Source organism: Oryctolagus cuniculus, chromosome 7 (genome assembly GCF_964237555.1).
Source record: "Oryctolagus cuniculus chromosome 7, mOryCun1.1, whole genome shotgun sequence".
NCBI classification, from domain to species: domain Eukaryota; kingdom Metazoa; phylum Chordata; class Mammalia; order Lagomorpha; family Leporidae; genus Oryctolagus; species Oryctolagus cuniculus.
The window spans coordinates 73,702,741-73,719,829 of record NC_091438.1 but is presented as its reverse complement, the minus strand read 5'-3'; the positions used below and the strand labels follow the sequence as shown (position 1 = coordinate 73,719,829).

At 40.0% G+C, this 17,089-nt stretch overlaps 1 long non-coding RNA gene across 1 annotated transcript in view; it reads left to right on the top strand.

Moving 5' to 3' along the window:
* Positions 1–16,652, top strand: part of LOC138850408 (uncharacterized) — a 31,615-nt gene extending 14,963 nt beyond the window's left edge. The window contains exons 2-3 of the long non-coding RNA XR_011390139.1: positions 13,115–13,233; positions 15,266–16,652. This is a non-coding gene — a long non-coding RNA (uncharacterized lncRNA). The remainder of the gene's footprint in view (positions 1–13,114; positions 13,234–15,265) is intronic.
* The last annotated feature ends 437 nt before the right edge of the window (positions 16,653–17,089 follow it).

Below are 17,089 nucleotides of genomic sequence, written 5' to 3'. Positions count from 1 at the left end.
AAAAACCATCATCATTTGTTTCTAAACAGATCAAGAGCTATTTACCATCGCAGTGTTTTGTGCACAGCTGGGTGCCTGGCAAATGTCCAATATCCATTAACATTTAAAAATTAGTCCCATAATGCATCTTTTCTAGGGCTTGGGAAATATACACAGTGACACATGTTGGGAACCAATTACACTGGCACTACCATTAGTCTGGCTGCATTCAGCTTCCCAGTTAATGCAGGCTAATTTAGTTTCCAGAAAGGTGTGTCTAAATTCATACCATAACCTTAGGGAAAGCTGAGGATCTGAAGATTTATAGGGAAACAAGCCGCTCGAGATTGTTACTTCTTGGAGTGAGACATGAGAGCACATTACCGGGGAATCACTGCGTTTTGGCAAGCTTCCTTTGAAGTCATCCTTTCTAGAACTTGCAGTCGGGGTGGGTCAGGAGGGCACGCACAGACCAACACATTTCAGGAACTGATTCTATTCTCTCTGCCCGTAGAGCTCGCATCACGTTGTACGCTACAAATAACTTGTCAGTTGTCTCTGTTTTCTCACTTCTGGAGTTGGGTCTGGGTTATATGATCCCATTTGTCCACCGAACGGACGGATTCTACCCTTAGAGTGCTTCAGACACTCTTTGGGAATCGTTACCTTATCACCCACTATGAACAAAGCAAATTCTGATTGTTGTTTTTGAAAAAAGGCTGAAAATTGAGAAGTTCCAGAATTGGCACTTTCTGGAGGGTGTTCTTCTCCAAACTAACACTGTCTAGAAAAATCCCTCTAATGCTATCCGAGGTGAAATAGGGAGTCAGATCTGCCAAGGGAACCGGCAGCAGCCAGGTCCTGTTCTCAGGGGTCCATTTAGTTCTCAGAAGTCAGGATGGAGACTGCTAAGTTTCTCTGACTGGTGGTTCTGGGACACATACTGTACCGAGCTTATCTCAGCTCACTTAGAGTGTGTCATGCTGCTTAATAATGCTAAATTGCTCACATAAACAGAATACTGTGCCATGGGCTTTTAGGATTCAGAGGTGGTTTAAAAATATAATTTTTCACTAACATTCAACAGAACAATTTAGCAATAGCTTACAGAAAATTGCAGGAAAGCAGTAATTTTCCAAATGTGTGCAAACTGATTCAGCAATTTACAAATTAAGAGACTTTGGGGGCGGTTAGGGATGTGCAGTGAGCTAGCAAAGTTGTCTTCTCTGAGGGGAGATTTCCCGGGCCTCAGACCATGGCTGGGACATCATACCATCTTTTCCCCAACTCCTTGGAATATTTCGTGACAAAGCTCCTTTTGGAGGATATAATTGTTCAATTAAAAATTGCATTGACTGAATTGATTTAAATTGAAATTGATCCTACACAGTATTAAGGCTTTTGGGAGTAATTTTAATGAGTTCAGGGCATGGTTTTGGTTCTCTTTAGGTGTTCTTTGATTTTGAGAAAACTACATATTGGAATATTTTGGGTTGAGATGCTTTGAAACATCCTAAGATGCATAATTGCCTCATCAGAATTGTTGATTTGTGCATTTGCTGAATTGGGAATTTGAGGGTATCGTTCTTTTTTCTTTTTCTTTTTCTTTCTTTCTTTTCTTTTTTTTTTTTTTTTTGCTATTTGGGGAATGTGAATGAATGTTATTGCTAAACATTCATAGTATAGACATTTAAGTGCAATAGATTAAAATAATATAGAAGAAATGTGTCAGTTGAGGAAAACATCCAAACCTATCTTTTTATAGAACTGTCTCTATTGTGTGTCCCCAGGTCATTCTTTTAGTTTGTAAGTTAATTCAATGGATATAAATGTAGATGAGAAGTTTTCTTTAACTGAGAATATTTAATTTTAATAACTTTGAAAATAAGAGTTTTTTTTTTTAATCTACTACAGTCATTTGGATGTGAACCCTGCTTCAAATAACTAGTTCAAAACAGACTAGGAGAAAAGGTACATTTATCTTTTGTATAAATGCGTGCAGGGTTATGATCTCATCACGCATACTAAAAGCCCTTTACAACTGGAATTGTGAACATGAAATGTATTTCCTTCAACTTAATTATTTAGTTTCCTACAAAGAAGTTGCTCTGCAGAGGTCAATTATCCTTCAGGGATATCCTGGAAGAAATGAACAATTAGCTTGATTTTCTGTTGAATTTGGAGTTTGAGACTCAGTATGTGATCTATTAAAAAGAGGAGATAATTCCTCTTAAACCATGTCCTAATCTACATGGGAGTCTTACACTGCAGGTAAGAAATCAGCGAAGTAATCCAATCCACCACCATGGGGCCAAGACTGAGCGTCTTGATACACAACAATCATGGCTTCAAAACATTAAAAGAAAAATCTCTCATGGGGAGCAATGAAGGATAACAGAATTCACTTCCCTTATGAAGTGCAAAACCTTATGAAAAGGAAATGCCATTTGACTTTAAACTAAACAGAATTGCTCAAATCTGATTAAAGAGAGTAGCAGCAAACATTGTAATTTGGGGTAATCAGGAGAGTATACAGTTTTATGGAGAGATGAAAGGCAAGAGTAAGACTTTCATAAGCTTCTGACTATCCAGGAGGCTGACTATTACCTGGCTCTGCTCTAAAAAAAGCTTTCTTGCCCCAAGAAACAGAATTTAAAGTGGGAACTAAATTGAGTTAAAAAGCATCCTGCACAGAGCTTTGCAGGAAAGCACTGAATTCGCCTATTCAATGATTCGGGAAAAAATTATTTTCTCTCTGGAAATGTCTTTCTTCCTCCTTTTGAGTTATTTTAACATGGGAGTTGTAAATACAACATTCTTTTTGATTTTTTTAAAAAATGGGATGATGCTAGTTTCAGCTGGCTCCATTTCCTTGCAAGTCAGGTTTCTGCTTTAAACTTAATAATATTGGATGACCCTCAAGACCTTTAAATCACCTTCATGTCACTGATTTAGCATTTCCCCTGAGGACGCATTTATTTGTTCTGTCTCAGTTCTAGGAGTCTGGCTTTAACACACGTGCATGCACGCACATGCACACGCATGCGTGCGTGCGCGCACACACACACACACAATACGAGAAAAGAGAAAATGTAGAAGGTTGAAAGAAGGAAAATTCAAAAGTACATTATGGAGTGGGAACTTGCTGGAGTTGTTCCTCCACGACTTATTTCAAATATAAGCCCAGACAAATAGTTCTATAGCCAGTTGCTGGTTTTCTTTACAAGAAGAGGAACATTTTTTTTTTTTCAATCAAAAGCCACTGAGTGGGTGGCAGAAATAAGCTCCTGCTTGGAGATAGTAGAGCTCTCTTGAATGACTGCTACTTTTTATACAATGATAATTTGTAATAATACATACAAAGAGCACCCTGAATTCATTTAACCGATTTCAATGAGACTTAAACACTTGCCACACGTTTTCATCTGCTTTTCCAGCATTCTGGAGAGGCCGAGTGGGCAGATCTTGTTTCCCCTATGCAGGTAAGGGCTGGCAGTGAGGCAGACAAGAGCCGAGACGATGTGGAGTGGCATCTGGTGATGCAAGATTAAGTACTTCTGGTTGAACCCATTTGAAGTTATTTTTTCTAATATATTTCCCTTTCAGTATTTTTCCTTGCTGAGTTTCATGTCTGGCCGGAGGGGGAGGGAGAAGGTGCCAGGACTTTGTAACAATCTGGAAGGCATGCTCCTTGGTTTAAATCCTCCTCTTTCCTTGCACTCAACTCCTGCTGACAGCCTCAGAATGACCTAGTCCTGTGAATAATCAGATTTGCATCTGAGGTGGCAGAAGTGACTTTTACACGTAGCTGTATGGTTCAACCACTCTGCATGGACTTGTATCTCCAAAAGCAAGCCCCAGCCTCCAGATCAGCTTCATGTGTATTGCAGGACTGGGTAGAAGAGATTATCATGGCTTCTGATGTCAGATATACCTAGATTCAAGCTCTGGCTTTGACACCTCTTCTGAGTTTTTACTTCATCATCTGTAAAACAGACAGAAATTGGTAACCACTCTGAGAATTATTAATTATTTGATAAGAATGAACGAGGCCAGTGCCACAGCTCACATGGCTAATCCTCCACCTGCAGCACTGGTACCCTGGGTTCTAGTCCCAGTTGGGGTGCCGAATTCTGTCCTGGTTGCTCCTCTTCCAGTCCAGCTCTCTGCTGTGGCCCAGGAAGGCAGTGGAGGATGGCTCAAGTGCTTGGGCCCTGCACCCGCATGGGAGACCAGGAGGAAGCACCTGGCTCCTGGCTTCGGATCAGCACAGCACACTGGCCATAGCGGCCATTTAGGGGGTGAACCAACGGGAGGAAGACCTTTCTCTCTCTCTCTCTCTTTCTCTCTCTCACTGTCTAACTCTGCCTGTCAAAAAAAAAGATTGAACAAAAAATGCATATCAAATATGGCTATTAGTGTGAAATCGTCACATACCCTGTATTAACCAAGCAATTTACATCTCCATGTGCATATGGGCATTGCTCTCACATTGTCTTGAGCTGATTGTCTTGAGTCTTTTCTGTAGTATGTTTTTTTTTTTTTTTGGTCAAAACCCCCAATGCCAGCTCCCTATTAATTCTTGTAGAGTTTCACAATTGAATTTTTTTAATTAATTAATTAATTTTTAAGGAATACAAATTTCATAAGTACAACTTTAGGAGTATGGTTATTATCCCCGCCATTCCTGCCCTCCCACCCACACTCTCACCCCTCTGCCTCCTTCTCCTCCCCTTTCCAGTCCCATTCTCCATTAAGATTCATTTTCAATTAACTTTGTACACAGAAGACCAACCCTATACTAAATAAAGATTTCAACAATTTGCACACATGCACACACAACAAAAACTGCTTGAGAACTGGTTTTGCAGGTAACTCACAGTACAAGTCATTGAGGACAGAGATCCTGCATGGGGAGTTAGCGCACAGTGACTCCTGTTGTTAAATTAACAATTAGCACTCTTATGTATGATGTCAGTGACCACCGGAGGCTCATGACATGAGCTGCCTAGGCTATGAAAGCCTCTTGAGTCCACTAACTCCTTCAGTATTTAGACAAGGCCATAAGCAAAGAGGAAGTTTTCACCTTCCTTTAGAGAAAAGTACATCCTTCTTTGATGGCCCCTTCTTTCCACTGGGGTCTCTGTCACAGAAAGCCTTCATGTAGAACATTTTTTGCCACAGTGTCTTGGCTTTCCATGCCTGAAATGCTCTCATGGGCTTTTCAGCCAGACCAGAAAGTCTTAAGGGCTGAGTCTGAGGTCAGAGTGTTACTTAAAGTGATTGCCATTCTATGAGTCTGCTATGTGGAGTTCTTCCCATGTTGGAACATTCTCTCCTTTTTAATTCTATTTATTATTATTACCAGACAGTTGATTCTATTTATATGATCACTTTAAAAATTAATCCTATAATTTCACTTTAATACTTAAGATGACAGTTTTACCACCCAGCTTAATGGGATTTGGGGTCCCATGACAAGTTTTTTCAAATGTACAGTTTTTAGAAATAAGTTTTTAAAGTGTAAAGTTTTTAGAAGTACTTCCATAGGAATGTATGCAGAACTATACAGCTTTAGAGTTAAAACTTCCTCCTGTCTCCTACTCCCACTCTTATTTTTTTACTGAGATCCATCCTTAATTGACTTTATATGCATATGATTAACTATGTTAAATAAAGTGTTCAACAAATATATATATATATATATATATATATTATATAAACAAAAGAACAAAAAAGTGAAACTGTTCCTCAATAGTCAAGGCGAAGGCAACTCAATTCATCCCTTTTCAAAGTGTCAACTTCATTTCTACGGATTTAATTTTAGGTGCTTTATTTGTTTTCACAGATCAGGGAGAACATGAAATTTGCCCCTTTGGGACTGCCTTATTTCACTAAGTATAATGTTTTCCAAGTTCATCCATTTTATTGCAAATGACTGGATTATGTTTTTTATTTTTTACCTCTGTGTAGCATTCCATAGTATATATAGTCCATAATTTCTTTATCCATTCTTTGGTTGATGGGCATTTAGGTTGATTCCATGTCTTTGGTATTGTGAACTGAACTGCAATAAACATATGGGTGCAAATAACTCTTTTGTTTACTGATTTTATTTCCCTAAATTTCCAGGAGTGGGATGCCTGGGTCATATGGTAGGTTTGTGTTCAGATTTTTGAAGTATCTGCATACTGACTTTTGTAGAGGCTTTACCAGTTTACAGTCCCACCAACAGTGGATTAGGCCACCCTTTTCCCCACATCCTCACCAGATTTGTTGTTTGTTGATTTCTGTATGAAAGCCATTCTGAGATGATGTGAAACCTTATTGTGGTTTTGATTTGCATTTCCCTGACAGCTAGTGATCCTGAACATTTTTTCACATGTCTTTTGTCCACTTGGATTTCCTCTTTTGAAAAATGCCTGTTTAAGTCCTTTGCCAATCTCTTAACTTGGTTGTTTGTTTTGATATTGTGGAGTTTCTTGATCTATTTTTAGATTCTGATTATTAATCATTTATCAATTGCATAGTTTGCAAATAATTTCGCCCATTCTGTCAGTTACCTCTTCACTTTCCTGACTGCTTCTTTTGTGGTACAGAAACTTCTCAGTTTGATGTAATCCCATTTGTTAATTTTGGCTTTGACTGCCTGTGTCTCTGGGGTCTTTTCCAAGAATTCTTTGCCTGTGCCAAAGTTTTGCAGAGTTTTCCCAATGTTCTCTAATAATTTGATGGTATTGGGTCATAGATATAGATTTTTAATCCATTTTGAGTGGATTTTTGTGTAAGGTGTAAGGTAAGGGTCTTGCTGCATATTTTTGCATGTAGATATCAGTTTTCCCAACACCATTTGTTGAAGAGACTGTCCTCGCTACAGGGATTGGTTCTAGCTCCTTGCTCAAATATAAGTTGTTTGTAGATGCTTGGATTGATTTCTGGTGTTTCTATTCTGTTTCATTGATCTATCCATCTGTTTTTGTACCAGTCCCAGGCTGTTTTGATTATAGCTGCCTTCTAGCATGTCTTGAAATCTGGTACTGTGATGCCTCCAGCTTTGTTTCTATTGTATAAGATTGCTTTAGCTATTCAAGGTCTCCTATGTTTCCCTATGAATTTCAGAATCATTTTTTTCTAGATCTGAGAAGACTGCCTTTGGCATTTTGATTGGTATTGCATTGAATCTGCGAATTGCTTTCAGAATAATGGACATTTTGATGATATTGATTCTTCCAATCCATGAACATGGAAGATTTTTCCAATTTTTGTATTTTCTATTTCTTTCTTTAATGTTTTGTAATTCTCATCATAGAGATCTTTGACATCCTTGATTAAATTTATTCAAAGGTATTTTTTTTGTTTTTGTAGCTGTTGTGAATGGGATTGATCTTAGAAGCTCAATCTCAGGCTAGGCATTGTCTGAGTAAACAAAAGCTGTCAATATTTGTGTATTGATATTATATCCTGCTACTTTACCCAACTTTTCTATGAGTTCTAATAGTCTCTTGCTGGAGTCTTTTACATCCCCTATATATAGAATCATGCCATTTGCAAATAGGGATAGTTTGACTTCCTCCTTCCCAATTTGTATCACTTTGATTTATTTTCTTTCCTAATGACTCTAAGACTTACAGGACTATATTGAATAGCAATGGTGAGAATGGGCATCTTTGTCTGGTACCAGAACTCAGTGGGAATGCTTCTGAATTTTCCCCATTCAAAAGGATGCTGGCTGTGTGTTTGTCATATGTTGCTTGGATTGTGTTGAGGAATGTTCCTTCTATTCCCAAATTGCTTAGGGTGTTATATTTTATCAAATGCTTTCTCTGCATCTATTGAGATAATCATATGGTTTTTGTTCTGCAGTTTGATACTGTGATGTATAACATTGATTTGTGAATGTTGAACCACCCCTGCATACCAGGGATAAATCCCACTTGATCTGCATGGATGATCTTTTTGATGTGTTGTTGGATTTGATTGGCTAGAATTTTCTTGAGAATTTTTGCATCTATGTTCATCAGGGAAATTGGTGTGTAATTCTCTTTCACTGTTCTGTTTTTTTCAGGTTTATGAATTAAGGTTGTGCTGGCTTCATAGAAAGAATTTTGGAGGATTGTCTTCTTTTCAATTGTTTTGAATAACTTGAGAATTGGAGCTAGTTCTTCTTCTTTAAATGTCTGGTAGAGCCAACAGTGAAGCCATCCAGTCCTGGGCTTTTCTTTCTTGGAAGAGTCTTTATTACTGATTCAATTTCCATCTTGGTTATGGGTGTTTTTAAGGTTTCTATGTTTTCATGGCACAATTTAGGTAAGTTGTATGTGTTCAGGAATCTATCCATTTCTTCTAGATTTCCCAGTTTGTTGGCATACAGCTCTTTGCAGTAATTTCTGATGATTCTTTTTATTTCTGTGGTGATGTTGTTACATTTACTTTTTCATCTCTAATTTCATTGATTTGGGTGTTCTCTCATCTTTTTTATTTTGGTTTAGTTGGGTCAATGGTGTGTCAATTTTTTTCAAAAAACAGTTCTTTGTTTTGCCGATTTTTTGTATTTTTTTTGTTTCAATTTTGTTGATTTCTTCTCTAATTCTAATTATTTATTTCCTCCTACTAGTTGAGTGGGTTTGCTGTTATTTTTTTAGATCCTTGTGATGCACTGATAGCTCATTTATTTGGTGCCTTTCCAATTTCCTTATGTAGGTGTCTTTTGCCATACACTTTCCTCAACACTGCTATTGCTGTATGCATAAGTTTTGATATGTTGTATTTTCACCTTCATTTGTTTCCAGAAATTTTTTGATTTCTCTTTTGATTTCTTCTATGACCCACTGTTCATTCTGGAGCATGTTGTTAAGTCTCCATATGTTTGCATATGTCCTAGAGATTTTTGGGTTGCTGATTTCCTGCTTCATTCCATTGTGGTCTGAGAAGATGCATGGTATGATTTCAATTTTTTTCTTAATTTGCAGAGACTTGCTTTATGGCCCAATATATGGTCAGTCGTAGAGAAAATTCTATGCACTGCTGAGAAGAATGTGCATTCTGCTACTGAAGGATGGAAAGTTCTGTAGATATCCATTGGGTACATTTGGTCTACAGTGTCAGTTAACTCTGATGTTTCCTTGCTGATTTTCTGTCTGGTTGATCTGTGTCCATTGCTGAAAGTGGGGTATTGAAATCTCCCATTACTATTGTATTTGAGTTCTATGTCTCCCTTTAGATTCCTTGACATTTCTTTTAAACAGCTAGGTGCCATGTAATTATGTCCATATACATTTATAATAGTGACATCTTCCTGTTGAATTGATCCTTAATCATTACATAGTGCCTTTCTTTGTCTCTTTTAACAGTTTTTGTGTTAAAGTCTATTTTGTCGGATATTAGGATGACTACACCAGCTCTTTTTTGGATTCTGTTAGCATGGAATATCTTTTTCCATCCTTTCACTTTCCATCTACATGCATCTTTGTTGGTGAGATGTGTTTCCTGTAGGCAGCAAATAGATTGGTTTTGCTTTTTAATCCACTCAGCCAGTCTGTGTCTTTTAACTGGAGAGTAGAGGCTATTTACATTCAAGGTGATTATTGATAAATAATGACTTTGTCTTGCCACTTTTCTGACAATATTCCTATTTTTTACTTTGAATTTCCTTTAAGTTTTACTTTTATCTTCTTTAATAGTGATGATCATGTTTCTGTATTTCTGTGTTTCTGTGTACAGCACATCATTAAGCATCTTTTGTAGGGCTGGACGGATGGTGACAAATCCTTTTCAATTTCTGTTTGTTATGGGAGGCCTTTATTTCACTTTCATTCATAAATGAGTGCTTTGCAGGGTATAGTATTCTGGGCTGACAGCTTTTTTCTCTTAAGACTTAGAATATATCTTGCCTTTTTCCCTAGCCTGTAGAGTTTCTGATGAGAAGTCCACTGTGAGTCCAATTGGAGATCCCCTGAAAGTAGTCTGGCATTTCTCTCATGTGCATTTTAGAATATTTTCTTCATGTTTTATTGTATTGAGTTTGATCACAATGTATCATAGTGAAGATCTTTTCTGGTCATGTCTATTAGGAGTTCTATGTGCTTTCTGTACTCGGATGTCCCTTTCTTTCTCCAAATTAGGGATGTTTTGTGTTATTATTTCACTAAAAAGACCTTCTAATCCCTTCTTTCTTTCCATGCCTTCAGGAAATCCTAGAACCTGTATGTCATTTTACAGTATCCTGTACAATCCCAACAGTGCTTTTTAGTTTTCCAATGTCATCTTCTTGTTTTTGATTTGATTGTATAATTTCCTGTGCTTTGTCTTCTAAGTTGGATATTTTTTCTTCTGCTTCACTGATTCTGTTGTTAACACTTTCCTCTGCATATTTTTAAGATTTATTTTATTTATTTGAAAGACAGAGTTACAGAGAAAGGTAGAGACAGAGAGAGAGGTCTTCCATCTGCTGGTTCACTCCCAAGATGGTCACAATGGCCAGAGGTTCACCAATCTGAAGCCAGGAGCCAGAAGCTTCTTCTGAGTCTCCCACATGGGTGCAGGGGCCCAAGGACTTGGGCCATCTTCTACTGCTTTCCCAGGCCATAACAGAGAGCTGTATCAGAAGAGGAGCATCTGGGACTAGAACTGGTGCCCATATGGGATGCCTGTGCTTCAGTGCCTGCTGCGCCACAGTACTGGTCCCTCCTTTGCATTTTTTAATTTGTTCTATTGAGTTCTTCATTTCATTTTGATTTCTCTTTAAGATCTCAGTTTCATGGATGAAATTTCTTTCATGTCATGTATGGATTTCAGTTGTTCATGCATTTGTTTCTGATTACATATGTAATCTTATGATCACTTTTTTGAATTCCATTTCTGGCATTTCTTCAGTCTCATCATCTTGACAATCTAGTATTGAAGTGTTCTTTTGGGGACTTCATGTTGTCCTCCTTATTCTTGTTTCTTGAATTGGTGTATTTGTTATTTGGCATTTATTGAGATACTTGTTGGTTTCTTTTTTGTTTTTTCACTGTTGTGGCTTTTATCTTTTCCTATGTCTCTGTATATAAGTGGAGAGTCTGCTCTCAGTGAATTTCTAGAGGCATGTGTTGGGTGTGGCCAAGGAGCTTTGTTCAGGTCTCCAGGGTGCAGTAAATCTCCTTTTTTTTTTTTTAATCAGAAGGTTTATTCTTCTCTCCTCAAGCAGACCAGCACCTGAGCGCTAGCCCCAGTGGGTATAGTATTTGTCTGCTCTGCCACAAGTACCACAGAAAGGATCTGTGCAGTCCTCAGTGTAAGCTCAGATTCCCCAGCAATGTCCCATACCTGAGCATATGGAGTGTCCCACCATGACTGCCCAAAGTCCCAGCCATGCTGTAAGTCCTCCAACACAGCCTCAGTTTTTTTTTTTTTTCCACAGTACCAGCGCACAAGGCTCCCATAATCATGAGCAGCCAGCACCCTGCTAGTACTCCTCACCAGATTCAGGAGTCTCCACTTGGCTAGTTGCTTGGTGTGGATAGGAGCTGGCCCAGCTAATACATGTGTTCAAAATGGCTCCAGCTCTATCAGCTTGTTACAGGATGCTGTTTAAAGTGATCAGGAGAGAGAGAAATGTGTCCCTCCTTTTTTTTCCTCCTCTAGCTTGGCAAGTATGCTATTCCCCACAGGGCTTCAAGCACTGGTGTGAAGGCTCTCAGCTACTGGGGTCCTGAATTGTGGGCAGCCATGCCTTCTCATAGGTCCACCGTGTCCCTCTAATTTGTGTAGAGTTTCCTCTGCCATTTTCTCATTTTCTCCATAGTTCTTCCTTGAGACTGCACTCTCCACATTTAAAAAAATTGTCTTCTCCTAGACTAGAGCAGTAAGCTCCTTCCCTACTCCACCATCTTGGAAGCTCTCAGGAATTTTTTATTTTGAAAATATATTACAGGATTCTTAACATCAGAAAGTTTTCTTGCTTGTATAGTCTTTGAGGTTCTCTCTCCATTTTCCCTCCATAGTTTGATTCAGATCAAGCTGACTGAGGAAGTTGTCATGCTATTCAATCTCTCCTACTGAGAAGTGGGTTTTACCATAAGAAGACCTTAGCTCTCTGAAATTTTCCTATGAAGGTGCAAAATGTGTTTGATGAGTTTTCAAATGCACTTATTCCCTTCACTACCAGAATTGAAGCTGCAAACAATTTGAGATTCAAAGGCATCTTGGAACCTCCAGCTCACCCAGATGAAGCCTCTGAAACATAAACAGATCACCAAATTCATCAGTTACCAAGTAGAACAAGGTGTTGGGCCTGCAGACTTCTCATATTTTGGCTTTTATGTCTCATAGAATGAATCAAAATCTTTAATAAGTAGCTTGAAAAATAAGTTTGAACATAATGTCTACCAGTTCATGAAATGAATGATCTATCTAGGCAATCCAGTTGCTGAAATAATGATTTTTTTCAGCAGGTGGAAAAAGGACCTGTGGCTGTTGTGGAAGACACTGCTCAATGGCTGTTTTGTTCGTTGTTTGATGAAATTGTCTTCAATTCAGTCCAATGATCGTTCCTGTAGCCTTCTAGATACAACAAATTGAAAAAAGAATTTTATTTTATTTTTTTTTTTTTTTTGACAGGCAGAGTGGACAGTGAGAGAGAGAGACAGAGAGAAAGGTCTTCCTTTGCCATTGGTTCACCCTCCAATGGCCGCCGCGGCCGGCGCACCGCGCTGATCCGATGGCAGGAGCTAGGTACTTATCCTGGTCTCCCATGGGGTGCAGGGCCCAAGCACTTGGGCCATCCTCCACTGCACTCCCTGGCCACAGCAGAGAGCTGGCCTGGAAGAGGGGCAACCGGGACAGAATCCGGCGCCCCGACCGGGACTAGAACCCAGTGTGCCGGCGCCACAAGGCGGAGGATTAGCCTATTGAGCCACGGCGCCCGCCGGAAAAAAGAAATTTTTAAAAAGTGCTTCACTGGTGTACTGGATAAATGGGAGGTGTTGGGTATGGTGGTGGGGCATGATTTTCATTTCTTGAGATTTATAGGTTACATACTTGTAGCTAATTGTCAAATTTGTCTTATTCAAATGCAAGCCAGTCCTGGGAGAGCCACTGCATTTCCCCCCCTTTTACAGTGTTTTTTTTTTCCCTCCATCCATTTTTCCTTTAGTGGTGCATCTTCATTAGCCCTACCAAAATAAGGACAGCAAACTCAAGTACAGACATCCGTAGTTCAAACACCCTTCTATGGGAGTTAAGTAGATGTTTGAGCAAAAGCAAGAATGAGAGGTAAGACCAGTGAAAGTGGATTTTAATTCTTTTCCTTTCTATTTGCCTCTAGAATTATGCATTTTTCTAATGAGTAGTTGGTAAAGCTGCTTCCCTAATGTAAGTCTTAAAATTTTATTTATTTTTATTTGAAAGGGAGAGAGAGAGAGAGAGAGAGAGAGAGAGAGAGATCCTCTATCTGCTGGTTCTTGTCCCAAATGCACATAACAGCCAGGGTCAATCTGGCCAGAAACCAGAAGCCAGAAAATCAATCCTGGTCTCCCTTATAGTTGGCAGGGACCCAAATACTTGAGCCATGATCTGGTGTCTACCAATATGTACCTTAGCAGCAAGCTAGTTTGGAAAAAGAGCCTGGACTTAAACCAGAAAACTTCAATATGGAATGTGGGTATCCAAAGATGTGTCTCAATTGCTGTGCCAATGCCCATCCCCCATTAATAGTAAGTTTTAAAACCCCCAGAAACTTCATATAGCTTGACTCCTATTTCTGATTTCATCCCTTTCTTTTCTTTTATAGATATATTCTATTCTCATAGGTCTCTAAGAGTTAGAAAATGTTTCAAAGCCTATAATATCTGTTCCATACTTATTAGTTTTCCCCAGGGGCACTTTGTAGAATCGGCTTACTAATGTAGACCCTGTACCAAGCTCTATTATGTCTACATATGCACCATATTTCCAGTGCCTAATTACTTGTACAATCTAAAAGCCCTAAGTCTTGTAAATGATGGCACATGGATGCTACTACCTAAACTTCACCAGCTCAAAACCTCTTGCTTGCTCATTCAGGAATCCACACCGTCCCCTCACTTGATTCTCTATAATATGTACAAGTCCACATTGGAACCCATTCACCTAGGATTTAGTCACTTAAGCTGTCTGCAAGTTTCTTCACCAGCCTTGGCTATTTCTTTAGAAAGAGAACAGCTCAGCTTGTTAGTCATATGTAGTCCCCCCATGCTACCCTCCATGAACCTTAAGGTGGATGGAGTTATACCACAGTGGGCTAGGAAGGCCACTCACAGAGACAGGAAAGGCCTACCCCCACAAATCTGTGTTGTGCTTCTCACCTGGGGTTCAGAGTACATAAGTTGGGCCCTGTGTCTCCTAACATCTCCTATACTTGAATCTCTTTATATTCGAATTACATACTCTCATTGAGTTCAAGGGCATTGCCCATCAGACTGGTGCTGTGAGGACAAAGGATAGGTGAGCAGAAGATACCATGCCAACCCTCCTTCCTCTCTGTTCACCCCAGCACCCTTCATTTACACAGCATCACACTGCCATCCTCCACAATGCCCCTTTCAGTTAGAACTCAAGCCTCCTTGAAAACTAACTCAAGAAAGTATACATTCATGTTTGTGTTGGGGGTCGAATGGGGAGGCACATGGGTTGGAAAGTCCTCATCCTGAAATCCTTGAACTGAGCAGGGGTAACCACAACACGGGAGCTATTCATTCAGCTTGGGAAGCCTTCCTTTCTTGCATGGGTGTCCAGCTCCCTTGGGCTACACTTGAACTGGCTGTTTCCAAAGCTGATGGCTGTCAGAGGTAGATCTTCTCTTCCATCCAACAGTTCAGTGTGCCTGACTGTAATGTCTGCTCAGCCAGCTTCCAAGAGAATAAAGAGTTTCATGAGTGTTTTTATTGAAGAGCTCATGCAATTGTTCTCAAAGCATGCTGACTGAGTCAGGGGAAAGGTTGGTGCATTGTGAAGCTTTGGCACTGTGCAAATGGAAAGCCTCACTACCTTGACCTTCAGGGTCAAGGTATGCTTTCTTGTTCACTTTCTCTGTATTTGGTCCACCTACCCTGTCAAAGATCTTTCCCATATGTGTTTCCAACATCATGTCTGTCCTCTTCCTACTTCCACCAATCCTAGTAATTCAGCAACCCAGCCAGAATAATGAAGTCCTTTTATTCTTTCCTGTGTTGAGCAAATTTTAAAAATGAGGGGCCTTCTGTACCTTCTAAGTCTCATGGCTTTTGCCTCTTCTATTTATTTTTTTATTTTTAATTTTTTTTTTCAGCTCACAAGATGAAGTCTCAGGTAGATCCTGAAGGCTTTCTGAAAACATCTCCTGCTGGCCTCCTATCATCCTAATTATTTCCTCTGCAAAATGGTGTGTTTAGTATTTAGGGCAAGTGTACATTTCTCCTTAATAACATATCTTTGACATCATTCTTTGAGAACAGTCCCAGCTTTGTATGCTCAGACTGTATTCTAAAATTTCTTCACATTAGTTGACATGAATGGCACCAAATGGAAATTTCTTTTCTAATTCCTAAATTTCTCCCCAACTGCAGGCCTGTGGTGTAGGAGGGGGAGGGCTTGCAGGTCAGTTTTCACAGGCTGCAGTAGAGGCTGAGCTACTGTGGGTGGGTGGCGTGAAAGCCATATTTGGGGGGAAGCAAAGCAAGTTTTTACACATGTGTTTTTGTCTTATGAAGGAAGTGACTGAAGACATGAAGCTTTTGTTTTAGGTTGGGTCCCCCAGAAACATGCTGAGGCAAAGATTTAAGGAGGGCTGTTTCATTTGGAAGGTGCTTTCTGTAATCACCAACAAGTCAGTGAGGAAGTGAGATGGGAAAGGGAGGGAAGGAAGCCAAGAGAGTACAGCAGCATCAGAACACAGATCACTCCTGACCTCTGGGCCACTGCGAGGAACTTCTCTCAGGATTATCAAACCCAAGGGTTCCGAATGGTCATTTATTCTCCTCCATTATCAATGAGTGCTACTCTGGGAGGGACTGATTCCCTTAGCATTTCCAGATGGCCTTGCCCCAGTTAGAAACCAGAAAAGTCCTTGGGGCAGTTTTCTCAACACAGCTCAGAATTATCAGAGCCAAGCAGAATGGGCAGGGCCCTGACTTACCCATCTGTCACTGCCATATTCAAAGACCTGAGTAGAAACACACTTATATAGTTATTGCTCAGTGACCCAGAAATGCAGAGAACCCTCTTTCCCCCTCCTTCCTCTTGGTGAGAAACTAATCTATAGAGTGTACTGATGTGGTTTTTGAAATAAAAGCCTTCCCCACCACTACTCCACAGGGAAGGACCTAATGAGGAATGAGGCAGGCTGCTGGGATATTGGGTTATCTCAGACAATCACTGGTCTCTGTTTTGATAGCTCCTAAGAAAGTAGCTTGTATCCATTTAGAGAAGACAAATATTTATTAAATGGAAGAATAAATAAAGAAACTAGGGTTGGAATCATAGACACCTGGTCTCAAGAATTGTGTGCTTTTCATTTAGTGTATTCTTTACCTCATTACAGAGTCTCAGCTGAGGAGACAGGAAATAGAAGCTGCTACCAGTTGTGGCCATGAAAGGATCCCTCACTGGGAATTCTCAGTCTTGGGTTATAATGGCTTTTGTGTGTCTGCAACTGGGATCTCTAAATTGGCCTGCCAACCTAGCCAGAATGAAAAAAAAAAAAAAAAAAAAAGAACCATTCCATTAAGGACCATTCCAAAATTAACCAAAATGTCAACACTCTTAAAAATGCATCTATTAGCCGGCGCCGTGGCTCAATAGGCTAATCCTCCACCTTGCGGCGCCGGCACACCGGGTTCTAGTCCCGGTTGGGGCGCCGGATTCTGTCCCGGTTGCCCCTCTTCCAGGCCAGCTCTCTGCTATGGCCAGGGAGTGCAGTGGAGGATGGCCCAGGTGCTTGGGCCCTGCACCCCATGGGAGACCAGGAAAAGCACCTGGCTCCTGGCTCCTGCCAGGATCAGCGCGGTGCGCCGGCTGCAGCGGCGGCCATTGGAGGGTGAACCAGCGGCAAAGGAAGACCTTTCTCTCTCTGTCTCTCTCTCTCACTGTCCACTCTGCCTGTCAAAAAAAAAAA